The 15,413-nt window shown below is 35.2% G+C and overlaps 35 non-coding genes across 35 annotated transcripts; all 35 read left to right on the forward strand.

Moving 5' to 3' along the window:
• Positions 1-528: 528 nt before the first annotated feature.
• On the forward strand, positions 529-600 carry Trnaw-cca (transfer RNA tryptophan (anticodon CCA)). Its single transcript has one exon. It is a non-coding gene; the product is annotated as a tRNA-Trp (tRNA).
• A 206-nt stretch (positions 601-806) lies between these two features.
• On the forward strand, positions 807-878 carry Trnaw-cca (transfer RNA tryptophan (anticodon CCA)). Its single transcript has one exon. It is a non-coding gene; the product is annotated as a tRNA-Trp (tRNA).
• A 206-nt stretch (positions 879-1,084) lies between these two features.
• Trnaw-cca (transfer RNA tryptophan (anticodon CCA)) lies at positions 1,085-1,156 on the forward strand. The gene has a single exon. It is a non-coding gene; the product is annotated as a tRNA-Trp (tRNA).
• Positions 1,157-1,918: 762 nt separating this feature from the next.
• On the forward strand, positions 1,919-1,990 carry Trnaw-cca (transfer RNA tryptophan (anticodon CCA)). The gene has a single exon. It is a non-coding gene; the product is annotated as a tRNA-Trp (tRNA).
• A 484-nt stretch (positions 1,991-2,474) lies between these two features.
• Positions 2,475-2,546, forward strand: Trnaw-cca (transfer RNA tryptophan (anticodon CCA)). The gene has a single exon. It is a non-coding gene; the product is annotated as a tRNA-Trp (tRNA).
• Positions 2,547-2,752: 206 nt separating this feature from the next.
• Positions 2,753-2,824, forward strand: Trnaw-cca (transfer RNA tryptophan (anticodon CCA)). Its single transcript has one exon. It is a non-coding gene; the product is annotated as a tRNA-Trp (tRNA).
• A 206-nt stretch (positions 2,825-3,030) lies between these two features.
• On the forward strand, positions 3,031-3,102 carry Trnaw-cca (transfer RNA tryptophan (anticodon CCA)). The gene has a single exon. It is a non-coding gene; the product is annotated as a tRNA-Trp (tRNA).
• A 484-nt stretch (positions 3,103-3,586) lies between these two features.
• On the forward strand, positions 3,587-3,658 carry Trnaw-cca (transfer RNA tryptophan (anticodon CCA)). The gene has a single exon. It is a non-coding gene; the product is annotated as a tRNA-Trp (tRNA).
• Positions 3,659-5,526: 1,868 nt separating this feature from the next.
• Positions 5,527-5,598, forward strand: Trnaw-cca (transfer RNA tryptophan (anticodon CCA)). Its single transcript has one exon. It is a non-coding gene; the product is annotated as a tRNA-Trp (tRNA).
• A 206-nt stretch (positions 5,599-5,804) lies between these two features.
• Trnaw-cca (transfer RNA tryptophan (anticodon CCA)) lies at positions 5,805-5,876 on the forward strand. The gene has a single exon. It is a non-coding gene; the product is annotated as a tRNA-Trp (tRNA).
• A 484-nt stretch (positions 5,877-6,360) lies between these two features.
• On the forward strand, positions 6,361-6,432 carry Trnaw-cca (transfer RNA tryptophan (anticodon CCA)). The gene has a single exon. It is a non-coding gene; the product is annotated as a tRNA-Trp (tRNA).
• Positions 6,433-6,638: 206 nt separating this feature from the next.
• Trnaw-cca (transfer RNA tryptophan (anticodon CCA)) lies at positions 6,639-6,710 on the forward strand. Its single transcript has one exon. It is a non-coding gene; the product is annotated as a tRNA-Trp (tRNA).
• Positions 6,711-7,472: 762 nt separating this feature from the next.
• Trnaw-cca (transfer RNA tryptophan (anticodon CCA)) lies at positions 7,473-7,544 on the forward strand. Its single transcript has one exon. It is a non-coding gene; the product is annotated as a tRNA-Trp (tRNA).
• A 206-nt stretch (positions 7,545-7,750) lies between these two features.
• Positions 7,751-7,822, forward strand: Trnaw-cca (transfer RNA tryptophan (anticodon CCA)). Its single transcript has one exon. It is a non-coding gene; the product is annotated as a tRNA-Trp (tRNA).
• A 484-nt stretch (positions 7,823-8,306) lies between these two features.
• Positions 8,307-8,378, forward strand: Trnaw-cca (transfer RNA tryptophan (anticodon CCA)). The gene has a single exon. It is a non-coding gene; the product is annotated as a tRNA-Trp (tRNA).
• A 206-nt stretch (positions 8,379-8,584) lies between these two features.
• Trnaw-cca (transfer RNA tryptophan (anticodon CCA)) lies at positions 8,585-8,656 on the forward strand. Its single transcript has one exon. It is a non-coding gene; the product is annotated as a tRNA-Trp (tRNA).
• Positions 8,657-8,862: 206 nt separating this feature from the next.
• On the forward strand, positions 8,863-8,934 carry Trnaw-cca (transfer RNA tryptophan (anticodon CCA)). Its single transcript has one exon. It is a non-coding gene; the product is annotated as a tRNA-Trp (tRNA).
• Positions 8,935-9,417: 483 nt separating this feature from the next.
• On the forward strand, positions 9,418-9,489 carry Trnaw-cca (transfer RNA tryptophan (anticodon CCA)). The gene has a single exon. It is a non-coding gene; the product is annotated as a tRNA-Trp (tRNA).
• A 206-nt stretch (positions 9,490-9,695) lies between these two features.
• On the forward strand, positions 9,696-9,767 carry Trnaw-cca (transfer RNA tryptophan (anticodon CCA)). Its single transcript has one exon. It is a non-coding gene; the product is annotated as a tRNA-Trp (tRNA).
• Positions 9,768-9,967: 200 nt separating this feature from the next.
• Positions 9,968-10,050, forward strand: Trnaw-cca (transfer RNA tryptophan (anticodon CCA)). The gene has a single exon. It is a non-coding gene; the product is annotated as a tRNA-Trp (tRNA).
• Positions 10,051-10,250: 200 nt separating this feature from the next.
• On the forward strand, positions 10,251-10,322 carry Trnaw-cca (transfer RNA tryptophan (anticodon CCA)). Its single transcript has one exon. It is a non-coding gene; the product is annotated as a tRNA-Trp (tRNA).
• Positions 10,323-10,528: 206 nt separating this feature from the next.
• Trnaw-cca (transfer RNA tryptophan (anticodon CCA)) lies at positions 10,529-10,600 on the forward strand. The gene has a single exon. It is a non-coding gene; the product is annotated as a tRNA-Trp (tRNA).
• A 206-nt stretch (positions 10,601-10,806) lies between these two features.
• Positions 10,807-10,878, forward strand: Trnaw-cca (transfer RNA tryptophan (anticodon CCA)). The gene has a single exon. It is a non-coding gene; the product is annotated as a tRNA-Trp (tRNA).
• Positions 10,879-11,084: 206 nt separating this feature from the next.
• Positions 11,085-11,156, forward strand: Trnaw-cca (transfer RNA tryptophan (anticodon CCA)). The gene has a single exon. It is a non-coding gene; the product is annotated as a tRNA-Trp (tRNA).
• Positions 11,157-11,362: 206 nt separating this feature from the next.
• Positions 11,363-11,434, forward strand: Trnaw-cca (transfer RNA tryptophan (anticodon CCA)). The gene has a single exon. It is a non-coding gene; the product is annotated as a tRNA-Trp (tRNA).
• Positions 11,435-11,640: 206 nt separating this feature from the next.
• On the forward strand, positions 11,641-11,712 carry Trnaw-cca (transfer RNA tryptophan (anticodon CCA)). The gene has a single exon. It is a non-coding gene; the product is annotated as a tRNA-Trp (tRNA).
• A 763-nt stretch (positions 11,713-12,475) lies between these two features.
• Positions 12,476-12,547, forward strand: Trnaw-cca (transfer RNA tryptophan (anticodon CCA)). Its single transcript has one exon. It is a non-coding gene; the product is annotated as a tRNA-Trp (tRNA).
• A 206-nt stretch (positions 12,548-12,753) lies between these two features.
• On the forward strand, positions 12,754-12,825 carry Trnaw-cca (transfer RNA tryptophan (anticodon CCA)). The gene has a single exon. It is a non-coding gene; the product is annotated as a tRNA-Trp (tRNA).
• A 206-nt stretch (positions 12,826-13,031) lies between these two features.
• Trnaw-cca (transfer RNA tryptophan (anticodon CCA)) lies at positions 13,032-13,103 on the forward strand. The gene has a single exon. It is a non-coding gene; the product is annotated as a tRNA-Trp (tRNA).
• Positions 13,104-13,587: 484 nt separating this feature from the next.
• On the forward strand, positions 13,588-13,659 carry Trnaw-cca (transfer RNA tryptophan (anticodon CCA)). Its single transcript has one exon. It is a non-coding gene; the product is annotated as a tRNA-Trp (tRNA).
• A 206-nt stretch (positions 13,660-13,865) lies between these two features.
• Trnaw-cca (transfer RNA tryptophan (anticodon CCA)) lies at positions 13,866-13,937 on the forward strand. The gene has a single exon. It is a non-coding gene; the product is annotated as a tRNA-Trp (tRNA).
• Positions 13,938-14,143: 206 nt separating this feature from the next.
• Trnaw-cca (transfer RNA tryptophan (anticodon CCA)) lies at positions 14,144-14,215 on the forward strand. The gene has a single exon. It is a non-coding gene; the product is annotated as a tRNA-Trp (tRNA).
• A 485-nt stretch (positions 14,216-14,700) lies between these two features.
• Trnaw-cca (transfer RNA tryptophan (anticodon CCA)) lies at positions 14,701-14,772 on the forward strand. Its single transcript has one exon. It is a non-coding gene; the product is annotated as a tRNA-Trp (tRNA).
• Positions 14,773-14,978: 206 nt separating this feature from the next.
• Trnaw-cca (transfer RNA tryptophan (anticodon CCA)) lies at positions 14,979-15,050 on the forward strand. The gene has a single exon. It is a non-coding gene; the product is annotated as a tRNA-Trp (tRNA).
• Positions 15,051-15,256: 206 nt separating this feature from the next.
• Trnaw-cca (transfer RNA tryptophan (anticodon CCA)) lies at positions 15,257-15,328 on the forward strand. The gene has a single exon. It is a non-coding gene; the product is annotated as a tRNA-Trp (tRNA).
• Positions 15,329-15,413: the final 85 nt, after the last annotated feature.

Below are 15,413 nucleotides of genomic sequence, written 5' to 3' on the forward strand. Positions count from 1 at the left end.
CTGACTCCAGATCGGAAGGTTACGTGTTCGAATCACCTCCGGTCAAAAGCGTTCCCTTTTATTTGAAGGATGCCATTTATTTTATAAATGTATCATCAAAGATTATAAGTCTTCAATGGCAATTAATGCAATCCTGGTTTTACAATGAATTATTACTCTGAGACGTTATTGTAATGTACAATATTAAATTTTTTGTACGGTACAGATTCATAAGTATTTTAAGAATGCAATAATAAGAGTGGTTGGCTTACGGCCTTGTGGCGCAATGGTAGCGCGTCTGACTCCAGATCGGAAGGTTACGTGTTCGAATCACCTCCGGTCAAAAGCGTTCCCTTTTATTTGAAGGATGCCATTTATTTTATAAATGTATCATCAAAGATTATAAGTCTTCAATGGCAATTAATGCAATCCTGGTTTTACAATGAATTATTACTCTGAGACGTTATTGTAATGTACAATATTAAATTTTTTGTACGGTACAGATTCATAAGTATTTTAAGAATGCAATAATAAGAGTGGTTGGCTTACGGCATTGTGGCGCAATGGTAGCGCCTCTGACTCCAGATCAGAAGGTTACGTGTTCGAATCACGTCGGGGTCAAAAGCGTTCCCTTTTTTTTGAAGGATGCCATTTATTTTATAAATGTATCATCAAAGATTATAAGTCTTCAATGGCAATTAATGCAATCCTGGTTTTACAATGAATTATTATTCTGAGATGTTACTGTAATGTACAATATTAAATATTTTGTACGGTACAGATTAATAAGTATTTTAAGAATGCAATAATAAGAGTGGTTGGCTTACGGCCTTGTGGCGCAATATTAGCGCGTCTGACTCCAGATCAGAAGGTTACGTGTTCGAATCACGTCGGGGTCAAATGCGTTCTCTTCTATTTGAAGGATGCCATTTATTTTATAAATGTATCATCAAAGATTATAAGTCTTCAATGGCAATTAATGCAATCCTGGTTTTACAATGAATTATTATTCTGAGACGTTATTGTAATGTACAATATTAAATTTTTTGTACGGTACAGATTCATAAGTATTTTAAGAATGCAATAATAAGAGAGGTTAGCTTACGGCCTTGTGGCGCAATGGTAGCGCGTCTGACTCCAGATCAGAAGGTTACGTGTTCGAATCACGTCGGGGTCAAAAGCGTTCCCTTTTATTTGAAGGATGCCATTTATTTTATAAATGTATCATCAAAGATTATCAGTCTTCAATGGCAATTAATGCAATCCTGGTTTTACAATGAATTATTATTCTGAGATGTTACTGTAATGTACAATATTAAATTTTTTGTACGGTACAGATTCATAAGTATTTTAAGAATGCAATAATAAGAGTGGTTGGCTGACGGCCTTGTGGCGCAATGGAAGCGCGTCTGACTCCAGATCAGAAGGTTACGTCTTCGAATCACAACGGGGTCAAAAGCGTTCCCTTTTATTTGAAGGATGCCATTTATTTTATAAACGTATCATCAAAGATTATCAGTCTTCAATGGCAATTAATCCAATCCTGGTTTTACAATGAATTATTATTCTGAGACGTTATTGTAATGTACAATATTAAATTTTTTATACGGTACAGATTCATAAGTATTTTAAGAATGCAATAATAAGGGAGGTTAGCTTACGGCTTTGTGGCGCAATGCTAGCGCGTCTGACTCCAGATCAGAAGGTTACGTGTTCGAGTCACGTCGGGTTCAAATGCGTTCTCTTTTATTTGAAGGATGCCATTTATTTTATAAATGTATCATCAAAGATTATCAGTCTTCCATGGCAATTAATGCAATCCTGGTTTTACAATGAATTATTATTCTGAGATGTTACTGTAATGTACAATATTAAATTTTTTGTACGGAACAGATTCATAAGTATTTTAAGAATGCAATAATAAGAGAGGTTAGCTTACGGCCTTGTGGCGCAATGGTAGCGAGTCTGACTCCAGATCAGAAGGTTCCGTGTTCGAATCACGTCGGGGTCAAAAGCGTTCCCTTTTATTTGAAGGATGCCATTTATTTTATAAATGTATCATCAAAGTTTATCAGTCTTCCATTGCAATTAATGCAATCCTGGTTTTACAATGAATTATTATTCTGAGATGTTACTGTAATGTACAATATTAAATTTTTTGTACGGTACACATTCATAAGTATTTTAAGAATGCAATAATAAGAGAGGTTAGCTTACGGCCTTGTTGCGCAATGGTAGCGCGTCTGACTCCAGATCAGAAGGTTACGTGTTCGGATCACATCGGGGTCAAATGCGTTCTCTTTTATTTGAAGGATACCATTTATTTTATAAATGTATCATCAAAGATTATCAGTCTTCCATGGCAATTAATGCAATCCTGGTTTTACAATGAATTATTATTCTGAAATGTTACTGTAATGTACAATATTAAATTTTTTGTACGGTACAGATTCATAAGTATTTTAAGAATGCAATAATAAGAGTGGTTGGCTTACGGCATTGTGGCGCAATGGTAGCGCGTCTGACTCCAGATCAGAAGGTTACGTGTTCGAATCACGTCGCGGTCAAATGCGTTCCCTTTTGTTTGAAGGATGCCATTTATTTTATAAATGTATCATCAAAGATTATAAGTCTTCAATGGCAATTAATGCAATCCTGGTTTTACAATGAATTATTATTCTGAGACGTTATTGTAATGTACAATATTAAATTTTTTGTACGGTACAGATTCATAAGTATTGTAAGAATGCAATAATAAGAGTTGTTGGCTTACGGCCTTGTGGCGCAATGGTAGCGCGTCTGACTCCAGATCAGAAGGTTACGTGTTCGAATCACGTCGGGGTTAAATGCGTTCCCTTTTATTTGAAGGATGCCATTTATTTTATAAATGTATCATCAAAGATTATCAGTCTTCAATGGCAATTCATGCAATCCTGGTTTTACAATGAATTATTATTCTGAGATGTTACTCTAATGTACAATATTAAATTTTTTGTACGGTACACATTAATAAGTATTTTAAGAATGCAATAATGAGAGTGGTTGGCTTACGGCCTTGTGGCGCAATGGTTGCGCGTCTGACTCCAGATCAGTAGGTTACGTGTTCGAATCACGTCGGGGTCAAAAGCGTTCCCTTTTAGTTGAAGGATGCCATTTATTTTATAAATGTGTCATCAAAGATTATCAGTCTTCAATGGCAATTAATGCAATCCTGGTTTTACAATGAATTATTATTCTGAGATGTTATTGTAATGTAAAATATTAAATTTTTTGTACGGTACAGATTCATAAGTATTTTAAGAATGCAATAATAAGAGTGGTTGGCTTACGGCCTTTTGGCGCAATGGTAGCGCGTCTGACTCCAGATATGAAGGTTACGTCTTCGAATCACGTCGGGGTCAAATGCGTTCCCTTTTATTTAAAGGATGCCATTTATTTTATAAATGTATCATCAAAGATTATAAGTCTTCCATGGCAATTAATGCAATCCTGGTTTTACAATGAATTATTATTCTGAGACGTTATTGTAATGTACAATATTAAATCTTTCGTACGGTACAGATTCATAAGTATTTTAAGAATGGAATAATACAAGTGGTTGGCTTACGGCCTTTTGGCGCAATGGTAGCGCGTCTGACTCCAGATCAGAAGGTTACGTGTTCGAATCACGTCGGGGTCAAAAGCGTTCCCTTTTATTTGAAGGATGCCATTTATTTTATAAATATATCATCAAAGATTATCAGTTTTCAATGGCAATTTATGCAATCCTGGTTTTACAATGAATTATTATTCTGAGATGTTACTGTAATGTACAATATTAAATTTTTTGTACGGTACAGATTCATAAGTATTTTTAGAATGCAATAATGAGAGCGGTTGGCTTACGGCCTTGTGGCGCAATGGTAGCGCGTCTGACTCCAGATCGGAAGGTTACGTGTTCGAATCACCTCCGGTCAAAAGCGTTCCCTTTTATTTGAAGGATGCCATTTATTTTATAAATGTATCATCAAAGATTATAAGTCTTCAATGGCAATTAATGCAATCCTGGTTTTACAATGAATTATTACTCTTAGACGTTATTGTAATGTACAATATTAAATTTTTTGTACGGTACAGATTCATAAGTATTTTAAGAATGCAATAATAAGAGTGGTTGGCTTACGGCCTTGTGGCGCAATGGTAGCGCGTCTGACTCCAGATCGGAAGGTTACGTGTTCGAATAACCTCCGGTCAAAAGCGTTCCCTTTTATTTGAAGGATGCCATTTATTTTATAAATGTATCATCAAAGATTATAAGTCTTCAATGGCAATTAATGCAATCCTGGTTTTACAAAGAATTATTACTCTGAGACGTTATTGTAATGTACAATATTAAATTTTTTGTACGGTACAGATTCATAAGTATTTTAAGAATGCAATAATAAGAGTGGTTGGCTTACGGCCTTGTGGCGCAATGGTAGCGCGTCTGACTCCAGATCGGAAGGTTACGTGTTCGAATCACCTCCGGTCAAAAGCGTTCCCTTTTATTTGAAGGATGCCATTTATTTTATAAATGTATCATCAAAGATTATAAGTCTTCAATGGCAATTAATGCAATCCTGGTTTTACAATGAATTATTACTCTGAGACGTTATTGTAATGTACAATATTAAATTTTTTGTACGGTACAGATTCATAAGTATTTTAAGAATGCAATAATAAGAGTGGTTGGCTTACGGCCTTGTGGCGCAATGGTAGCGCGTCTGACTCCAGATCGGAAGGTTACGTGTTCGAATCATCTCCGGTCAAAAGCGTTCCCTTTTATTTGAAGGATGCCATTTATTTTATAAATGTATCATCAAAGATTATAAGTCTTCAATGGCAATTAATGCAATCCTGGTTTTACAATGAATTATTACTCTGAGACGTTATTGTAATGTACAATATTAAATTTTTTGTACGGTACAGATTCATAAGTATTTTAAGAATGCAATAATAAGAGTGGTTGGCTTACGGCCTTGTGGCGCAATGGTAGCGCGTCTGACTCCAGATCGGAAGGTTACGTGTTCGAATCACCTCCGGTCAAAAGCGTTCCCTTTTATTTGAAGGATGCCATTTATTTTATAAATGTATCATCAAAGATTATAAGTCTTCAATGGCAATTAATGCAATCCTGGTTTTACAATGAATTATTACTCTGAGACGTTATTGTAATGTACAATATTAAATTTTTTGTACGGTACAGATTCATAAGTATTTTAAGAATGCAATAATAAGAGTGGTTGGCTTACGGCCTTGTGGCGCAATGGTAGCGCGTCTGACTCCAGATCGGAAGGTTACGTGTTCGAATCACCTCCGGTCAAAAGCGTTCCCTTTTATTTGAAGGATGCCATTTATTTTATAAATGTATCATCAAAGATTATAAGTCTTCAATGGCAATTAATGCAATCCTGGTTTTACAATGAATTATTACTCTGAGACGTTATTGTAATGTACAATATTAAATTTTTTGTACGGTACAGATTCATAAGTATTTTAAGAATGCAATAATAAGAGTGGTTGGCTTACGGCCTTGTGGCGCAATATTAGCGCGTCTGACTCCAGATCAGAAGGTTACGTGTTCGAATCACGTCGGGGTCAAATGCGTTCTCTTCTATTTGAAGGATGCCATTTATTTTATAAATGTATCATCAAAGATTATAAGTCTTCAATGGCAATTAATGCAATCCTGGTTTTACAATGAATTATTATTCTGAGACGTTATTGTAATGTACAATATTAAATTTTTTGTACGGTACAGATTCATAAGTATTTTAAGAATGCAATAATAAGAGAGGTTAGCTTACGGCCTTGTGGCGCAATGGTAGCGCGTCTGACTCCAGATCAGAAGGTTACGTGTTCGAATCACGTCGGGGTCAAAAGCGTTCCCTTTTATTTGAAGGATGCCATTTATTTTATAAATGTATCATCAAAGATTATCAGTCTTCAATGGCAATTAATGCAATCCTGGTTTTACAATGAATTATTATTCTGAGATGTTACTGTAATGTACAATATTAAATTTTTTGTACGGTACAGATTCATAAGTATTTTAAGAATGCAATAATAAGAGTGGTTGGCTGACGGCCTTGTGGCGCAATGGTAGCGCGTCTGACTCCAGATCAGAAGGTTACGTCTTCGAATCACAACGGGGTCAAAAGCGTTCCCTTTTATTTGAAGGATGCCATTTATTTTATAAACGTATCATCAAAGATTATCAGTCTTCAATGGCAATTAATCCAATCCTGGTTTTACAATGAATTATAATTCTGAGACGTTATTGTAATGTACAATATTAAATTTTTTATACGGTACAGATTCATAAGTATTTTAAGAATGCAATAATAAGGGAGGTTAGCTTACGGCTTTGTGGCGCAATGCTAGCGCGTCTGACTCCAGATCAGAAGGTTACGTGTTCGAGTCACGTCGGGGTCAAATGCGTTCTCTTTTATTTGAAGGATGCCATTTATTTTATAAATGTATCATCAAAGATTATCAGTCTTCCATGGCAATTAATGCAATCCTGGTTTTACAATGAATTATTATTCTGAGATGTTACTGTAATGTACAATATTAAATTTTTTGTACGGAACAGATTCATAAGTATTTTAAGAATGCAATAATAAGAGTGGTTGGCTTACGGCCTTGTGGCGCAATGGTAGCGAGTCTGACTCCAGATCAGAAGGTTCCGTGTTCGAATCACGTCGGGGTCAAAAGCGTTCCCTTTTATTTGAAGGATGCCATTTATTTTATAAATGTATCATCAAAGTTTATCAGTCTTCCATTGCAATTAATGCAATCCTGGTTTTACAATGAATTATTATTCTGAGATGTTACTGTAATGTACAATATTAAATTTTTTGTACGGTACACATTCATAAGTATTTTAAGAATGCAATAATAAGAGAGGTTAGCTTACGGCCTTGTTGCGCAATGGTAGCGCGTCTGACTCCAGATCAGAAGGTTACGTGTTCGGATCACATCGGGGTCAAATGCGTTCTCTTTTATTTGAAGGATACCATTTATTTTATAAATGTATCATCAAAGATTATCAGTCTTCCATGGCAATTAATGCAATCCTGGTTTTACAATGAATTATTATTCTGAAATGTTACTGTAATGTACAATATTAAATTTTTTGTACGGTACAGATTCATAAGTATTTTAAGAATGCAATAATAAGAGTGGTTGGCTTACGGCATTGTGGCGCAATGGTAGCGCGTCTGACTCCAGATCAGAAGGTTACGTGTTCGAATCGCGTCGCGGTCAAATTCGTTCCCTTTTGTTTGAAGGATGCCATTTATTTTATAAATGTATCATCAAAGATTATAAGTCTTCAATGGCAATTAATGCAATCCTGGTTTTACAATGAATTATTATTCTGAGACGTTATTGTAATGTACAATATTAAATTTTTTGTACGGTACAGATTCATAAGTATTGTAAGAATGCAATAATAAGAGTTGTTGGCTTACGGCCTTGTGGCGCAATGGTAGCGCGTCTGACTCCAGATCAGAAGGTTACGTGTTCGAATCACGTCGGGGTTAAATGCGTTCCCTTTTATTTGAAGGATGCCATTTATTTTATAAATGTATCATCAAAGATTATCAGTCTTCAATGGCAATTCATGCAATCCTGGTTTTACAATGAATTATTATTCTGAGATGTTACTCTAATGTACAATATTAAATTTTTTGTACGGTACAGATTAATAAGTATTTTAAGAATGCAATAATGAGAGTGGTTGGCTTACGGCCTTGTGGCGCAATGGTTGCGCGTCTGACTCCAGATCAGTAGGTTACGTGTTCGAATCACGTCGGGGTCAAAAGCGTTCCCTTTTAGTTGATGGATGCCATTTATTTTATAAATGTGTCATCAAAGATTATCAGTCTTCAATGGCAATTAATGCAATCCTGGTTTTACAATGAATTATTATTCTGAGATGTTATTGTAATGTAAAATATTAAATTTTTTGTACGGTACAGATTCATAAGTATTTTAAGAATGCAATAATAAGAGTGGTTGGCTTACGGCCTTTTGGCGCAATGGTAGCGCGTCTGACTCCAGATATGAAGGTTACGTCTTCGAATCACGTCGGGGTCAAATGCGTTCCCTTTTATTTAAAGGATGCCATTTATTTTATAAATGTATCATCAAAGATTATAAGTCTTCCATGGCAATTAATGCAATCCTGGTTTTACAATGAATTATTATTCTGAGACGTTATTGTAATGTACAATATTAAATCTTTCGTACGGTACAGATTCATAAGTATTTTAAGAATGGAATAATACAAGTGGTTGGCTTACGGCCTTTTGGCGCAATGGTAGCGCGTCTGACTCCAGATCAGAAGGTTACGTGTTCGAATCACGTCGGGGTCAAAAGCGTTCCCTTTTATTTGAAGGATGCCATTTATTTTATAAATATATCATCAAAGATTATCAGTTTTCAATGGCAATTTATGCAATCCTGGTTTTACAATGAATTATTATTCTGAGATGTTACTGTAATGTACAATATTAAATTTTTTGTACGGTACAGATTCATAAGTATTTTTAGAATGCAATAATGAGAGCGGTTGGCTTACGGCCTTGTGGCGCAATGGTAGCGCGTCTGACTCCAGATCAGAAGGTTACGTCTTCGAATCACGACGGGGTCAAAAGCGTTCCCTTTTATTTGAAGGATGCTATTTATTTTATAAACGTATCATCAAAGATTATCAGTCTTCAATGGCAATTAATGCAATCCTGGTTTTACAATGAATTATTATTCTGAGACGTTATTGGAATGTACAATATTAAATTTTTTATACGGTACAGATTCATAAGTATGTTAAGAATGCAATAATAAGGGAGGTTAGCTTACGGCTTTGTGGCGCAATGGTAGCGCGTCTTACTCCAGATCAGAAGGTTACGTGTTCGAGTCACGTCGGGGTCAAATGCGTTCTCTTTTATTTGAAGGATGCCATTTATTTTATAAATGTATCATCAAAGATTATCAGTCTTCAATGGCAATTAATGCAATCCTGGTTTTACAATGAATTATTATTCTGAGATGTTACTGTAATGTACAATATTAAATTTTTTGTACGGTACAGATTAATAAGTATTTTAAGAATGCAATAATAAGAGTGGTTGGCTTACGGCCTTGTAGCGCAATGGTAGCGAGTCTGACTCCAGATCAGAAGGTTACGTGTTCGAATCACGTCGGGTCAAAAACGTTCCCTTTTATTGGAAGGATGCCATTTATTTTATAAATGTATCATCAAAGTTTATCAGTCTTCCATTGCAATTAATTCAATCCTGGTTTTACAATGAATTATTATTCTGAGATGTTACTGTAATGTACAATATTAAATTTTTTGTACGGTACAGATTCATAAGTATTTTAAGAATGCAATAATATTAGTGGTTGGCTTACGGCCCTGTGGCGCAATGGTAGCGCGTCTGACTCCAGATCAGAAGGTTACGTGTTCGAATCACGTCGGGGTCAAAAGCGATCCCTTTTATTTGAAGGATGCCATTTATTTTATAAATGTATCATCAAAGATAATAAGTCTTCAAGGAAAATTAATGCAATCCTGGTTTTACAATGAATTATTATTCTGAGACGTTATTGTAATGTACAATATTAATTTTTTTGTACGGTACACATTCATAAGTATTTTAAGAATGCAATAATAAGAGAGGTAAGCTTACGGCCTTGTGGCGCAATGGTAGCGCGTCTGATTCCAGATCAGAAGGTTACGTGTTCGGATCACATCGGGGTCAAATGCGTTCTCTTTTATTTGAAGTATACCATTTATTTTATAAATGTATCATCAAAGATTATCAGTCTTCCATGGCAATTAATGCAATCCTGGTTTTACAATGAATTATTATTCTGAAATGTTACTGTAATGTACAATATTAAATTTTGTGTACGGTACAGATTCATAAGTATTTTAAGAATGCAATAATAAGAGTGGTAGGCTTACGGCCTTGTGGCGCAATGGTAGCGCGTCTGACTCCAGATCAGAAGGTTACGTGTTCGAATCACGTCCGGTCAAAAGCGTTCCCTTTTATTTGAATGGTGCCATTTATTTTATAAATGTATCATCAAAGATTATAAGTCTTCAATGGCAATTAATGCAATCCTGGTTTTACAATGAATTATTATTCTGAGACGTTACTCAAATGTACAATATTAAATTTTTTGTACGGTACAGATTCATAAGTATTTTAAGAATGCAATAATGAGAGTGGTTGGCTTACGGCCTTGTGGCGCAATGGTAGCGCGTCTGACTCCAGATCAGAAGGTTACGTGTTCGAATCACGTCGGGGTCAAAAGCGTTCCCTTTTATTTGAAGGATGCCATTTATTTTATAAATGTATCATCAAAGATTATCAGTCTTCAATCGCAATTAATGCAATCCTGGTTTTACAATGAATTATTATTCTGAGATGTTACTGTAATGTACAATATTAAATTTTTTGTACGGTACAGATTCATAAGTATTTAAAGAATGCAATAATAAGACTGGTTGGCTTACGGCCTTGTGGCGCAATGGTAGCGCGTCTGACTCCAGATCAGAAGGTTACGTGTTCGAATCACGTCGGGGTCAAAAGCGTTCCCTTTTATTTGAAGGATGCCATTTATTTTATAAATTTATCATCAAAGATTATAAGTCTTCAATGGCAATTAATGCAATCCTGGTTTTACAATGAATTATTATTCTGAGACGTTATTGTAATGTACAATATTAAATTTTTTGTACGGTACAGATTCATAAGTAGTTTAAGAATGAAATAATATGAGTGGTTGGCTTACGGCCTTGTGACGCAATGGTAGCGCGTCTGACTCCAGATCAGAAGGTTACGTGTTCGAATCACGTCGGGGTCAAAAGCGTTCCCTTTTATTTGAAGGATGCCATTTATTTTATAAATGTATCATCAAAGATTATAAGTCTTCCATGGCAATTAATGCAATCCTGGTTTTACAATGAATTATTATTCTGAGACGTTATAGTAATGTACAATATTAAATCTTTCGTACGGTACAGATTCATAAGTATTTTAAGAATGCAATAATATGAGTGGTGGCCTTACGGCCTTGTGGCGCAATGGTAGCGCATCTGACTCCAGATCAGAAGGTTACGTGTTCGAATCACGTCGGGGTCAAAAGCGTTCCCTTTTATTTGAAGGATGCCATTTATTTTATAAATGTATCATCAAAGATTATCAGTCTTCAATGGCAATTAATGCAATCCTGGTTTTACAATGAATTATTATTCTGAGATGTTACTGTAATGTACAATATTAAATTTTGTGTACGGTACAGATTCATAAGTATTTTAAGAATGCAATAATAAGAGTGGTTGGCTTACAGCCTTTTGGCGCAATGGTAGCGCGTCTGACTCCAGATCAGAAGGTTACGTGTTCGAATCACGTCGGGGTCAAAAGCGTTCCCTTTTATTTGAAGGATGCCATTTATTTTATAAATGTATCATCAAAGATTATAAGTCTTCAATGGCAATTAATGCAATCCTGGTTTTACAATGAATTATTATTCTGAGACATTATTTTAATGTACAATATTAAATTTTTTGTACGGTACAGATTCATAAGTATTTTAAGAATGCAATAATAAGAGTGGTTGGCTTACGGCCTTGTGGCGCAATTGTAGCGCGTCTGACTCCAGATCAGAAGGTTACGTGTTCGAATCACGTCGGGGTCAAAAGTGTTCCCTTTTATTTGAAGGATGCCATTTATTTTATAAATTTATCATCAAAGATTATAAGTCTTCAATGGCAATTAATGCAATCCTGGTTTTACAATGAATTATTATTCTGAGACCTTATTGTAATGTACAATATTAAATTTTTTGTACGGTACAGATTCATTAGTATTTTAAGAATGAAATAATAAGAGTGGTTGGCTTACGGCCTTGTGACGCAATGGTAAATCGGATGACTCCAGATCAGAAGGTTACGTGTTCGAATCACGTCGGGGTCAAAAGCGTTCCCTTTTATTTGAAGGATGCCATTTATTTTATAAATGTATCATCAAAGATTATAAGTCTTCCATGGCAATTAATGCAATCCTGGTTTTACAATGAATTATTATTCTGAGACGTTATTGTAATGTACAATATTAAATTTTTTGTACGGTACAGATTCATAAGTATTTTAAGAATGCAATAATACGAGTGGTGGCCTTACGGCCTTGTGGCGCAATGGTAGCGCTTCTTACTCCAGATCAGAAGCTTACGTGTTCGAATCACGTCGGGGTAAAAAGCGTTCCCTTTTTGTTTGAAGGATTCCATTTATTTTATAAATGTATCATCAAAGATTATAAGTCTTCAATGGCAATTAATGCAATCCTGGTTTTACAATGAATTATTATTCTGAAATGTTACTCTAATGTACAATATTAAATTTTTTGTACGGTACAGATTCATAAGTATTTAAAGAATGCAATAATGAGAGTGTTTGGCTTACGGCCTTGTGGCGCAATGGTAGCGCGTCTGACTCCAGATCAGAAGTTTACGTGTTCGAATCACGTCAGGGTCAAATGCGTTCCCTTTCATTTGAAGGATGCCATTTATTTTATAAATGTATCATCAAAGATTATAAGTCTTCAATGGCAATTAATGCAATCCTGGTTTTACAATGAATTATTATTCTGAGATGTTACTCTAATGTACAATATTAAGCTTTTTGTACGGTACAGATTAATAAGTATTTTAAGAATGCAATAATGAGAGTGGTTGGCTTACGGCCTTGTGGCGCAATGGTAGCGCGTCTGACTCCAGATCAGAAGGTTACGTGTTCGAATCACGTCGGGGTCAAAAGCGTTCCCTTTTAGTTGAAGGATGCCATTTATTTTATAAATGTATCATCAAAGATTATCAGTCTTCAATGGCAATTAATGCAATCCTGGTTTTACAATGAATTATTATTCTGACATGTTACTGTAATGTACAATATTAAATTTTTTGTACGGTACAGATTCATAAGTATTTTAAGAATGCAATAATAAGAGTGGTTGGCTTACGGCCTTCTGGCGCAATGGTAGCGCGTCTGACTCCAGATCAGAAGGTTACGTGTTCGAATCACGTCGGGGTCAAAAGCGTTCCCTTTTATTTGAAGGATGCCATTTATTTTATAAATGTATCATCAAAGATTATAAGTCTTCAATGGCAATTAATGCAATCCTGGTTTTACAATGAATTATTATTCTGAGACGTTATTGTAATGTACAATATTAAATTTTTTGTACGATACAGATTCATAAGTATTGTAAGAATGCAATAATAAGAGCGGTTGGCTTACGGCCTTGTGGCGCAATGGGAGCGCGTCTGACTCCAGAGCAGTAGGTTACGTGTTCGAATCACGTCGGGGTCAAAAGCGTTCCCTTTTAGTTGAAGGATGCCATTTATTTTATAAATGTATCATCAAAGATTATCAGTCTTCCATTGCAATTAATGCAATCCTGGTTTTACAATGAATTATTATTCTGAGATGTTATTGTAATGTACAATATTAAATTTTTTGTACGGTACAGATTCATAAGTATTTTAAGAATGCAATAATAAGAGTGGTTGGCTTACGGCCTTGTGGCGCAATGGTAGCGCGTCTGATTCCAGATCAGAAGGTTACGTGTTCGAATCACGTCGGGGTCAAAAGCGTTCCCTTTTATTTGAAGGATGCCATTTATTTTATAAATGTATCATCAAAGATTATCAGTCTTCAATGGCAATTAATGCAATCCTGGTTTTACAATGAATTATTATTCTGAGACGTTATTGTAATGTACAATATTACATTTTTTGTACGGTACAGATTCATCAGTATTTTAAGAATGCAATAATAAAAGAGGTTGGCTTACGGCCTTGTGGCACAATGGTAGCGCGTCTGACTCCAGATCAGAAGGTTACGTGTTCGAATCACGTCGGGGTCAAAAGCGTTCCCTTTTATTTGAAGGATGCCATTTATTTTATAAATTTATCATCAAAGATTATAAGTCTTCAATGGCAATTAATGCAATCCTGGTTTTACAATGAATTATTATTCTGAGACGTTATTGTAATGTACAATATTAAATTTTTTGTACGGTACAGATTCATAAGTATTTTAAGAATGCAACAATGAGAGTGGTTGGCTTACGGCCTTTTGGCGCAATGGTAGCGCGTCTGACTCCAGATCAGAAGGTTACGTGTTCGAATCACGTCGGGGTCAAAAGCGTTTCCTTTTATTTGAAGGATGCTATTTATTTTATAAATGTATCATCCAAGATTATCAGTCTTCCATGGCAATTAATGCAATCCTGGTTTTACAATGAATTATTATTCTGAGACGTTATTGTAATGTACAATATTAAATTTTTTGTACGGTACAGATTCATAAGTATTTTAAGAATGCAATAATACGAGTGGTGGCCTTACGGCCTTGTGGCGCAATGGTAGCGCTTCTTACTCCAGATCAGAAGCTTACGTGTTCGAATCACGTCGGGGTAAAAAGCGTTCCCTTTTTGTTTGAAGGATTCCATTTATTTTATAAATGTATCATCAAAGATTATAAGTCTTCAATGGCAATTAATGCAATCCTGGTTTTACAATGAATTATTATTCTGAAATGTTACTCTAATGTACAATATTAAATTTTTTGTACGGTACAGATTCATAAGTATTTTAAGAATGCAATAATGAGAGTGTTTGGCTTACGGCCTTGTGGCGCAATGGTAGCGCGTCTGACTCCAGATCAGAAGTTTACGTGTTCGAATCACGTCGGGGTCAAATGCGTTCCCTTTAATTTGAAGGATGCCATTTATTTTATAAATGTATCATCAAAGATTATAAGTCTTCAATGGCAATTAATGCAATCCTGGTTTTACAATGAATTATTATTCTGAGATGTTACTCTAATGTACAATATTAAGCTTTTTGTACGGTACAGATTAATAAGTATTTTAAGAATGCAATAATGAGAGTGGTTGGCTTACGGCCTTGTGGCGCAATGGTAGCGCGTCTGACTCCAGATCAGAAGGTTACGTGTTCGAATCACGTCGGGGTCAAAAGCGTTCCCTTTTAGTTGAAGGATGCCATTTATTTTATAAATGTATCATCAAAGATTATCAGTCTTCAATGGCAATTAATGCAATCCTGGTTTTACAATGAATTATTATTCTGACATGTTACTGTAATGTACAATATTAAATTTTTTGTACGGTACAGATTCATAAGTATTTTAAGAATGCAATAATAAGAGTGGTTGGCTTACGGCCTTCTGGCGCAATGGTAGCGCGTCTGACTCCAGATCAGAAGGTTACGTGTTCGAATCACGTCGGGGTCAAAAGCGTTCCCTTTTATTTGAAGGATGCCATTTATTTTATAAATGTATCATCAAAGATTATAAGTCTTCAATGGCAATTAATGCA

Source organism: Euprymna scolopes, chromosome 6, assembly GCF_053919585.1.
Source record: "Euprymna scolopes isolate OS-2025 chromosome 6, ASM5391958v1, whole genome shotgun sequence".
NCBI classification, from domain to species: Eukaryota; Metazoa; Mollusca; class Cephalopoda; order Sepiida; family Sepiolidae; genus Euprymna; species Euprymna scolopes.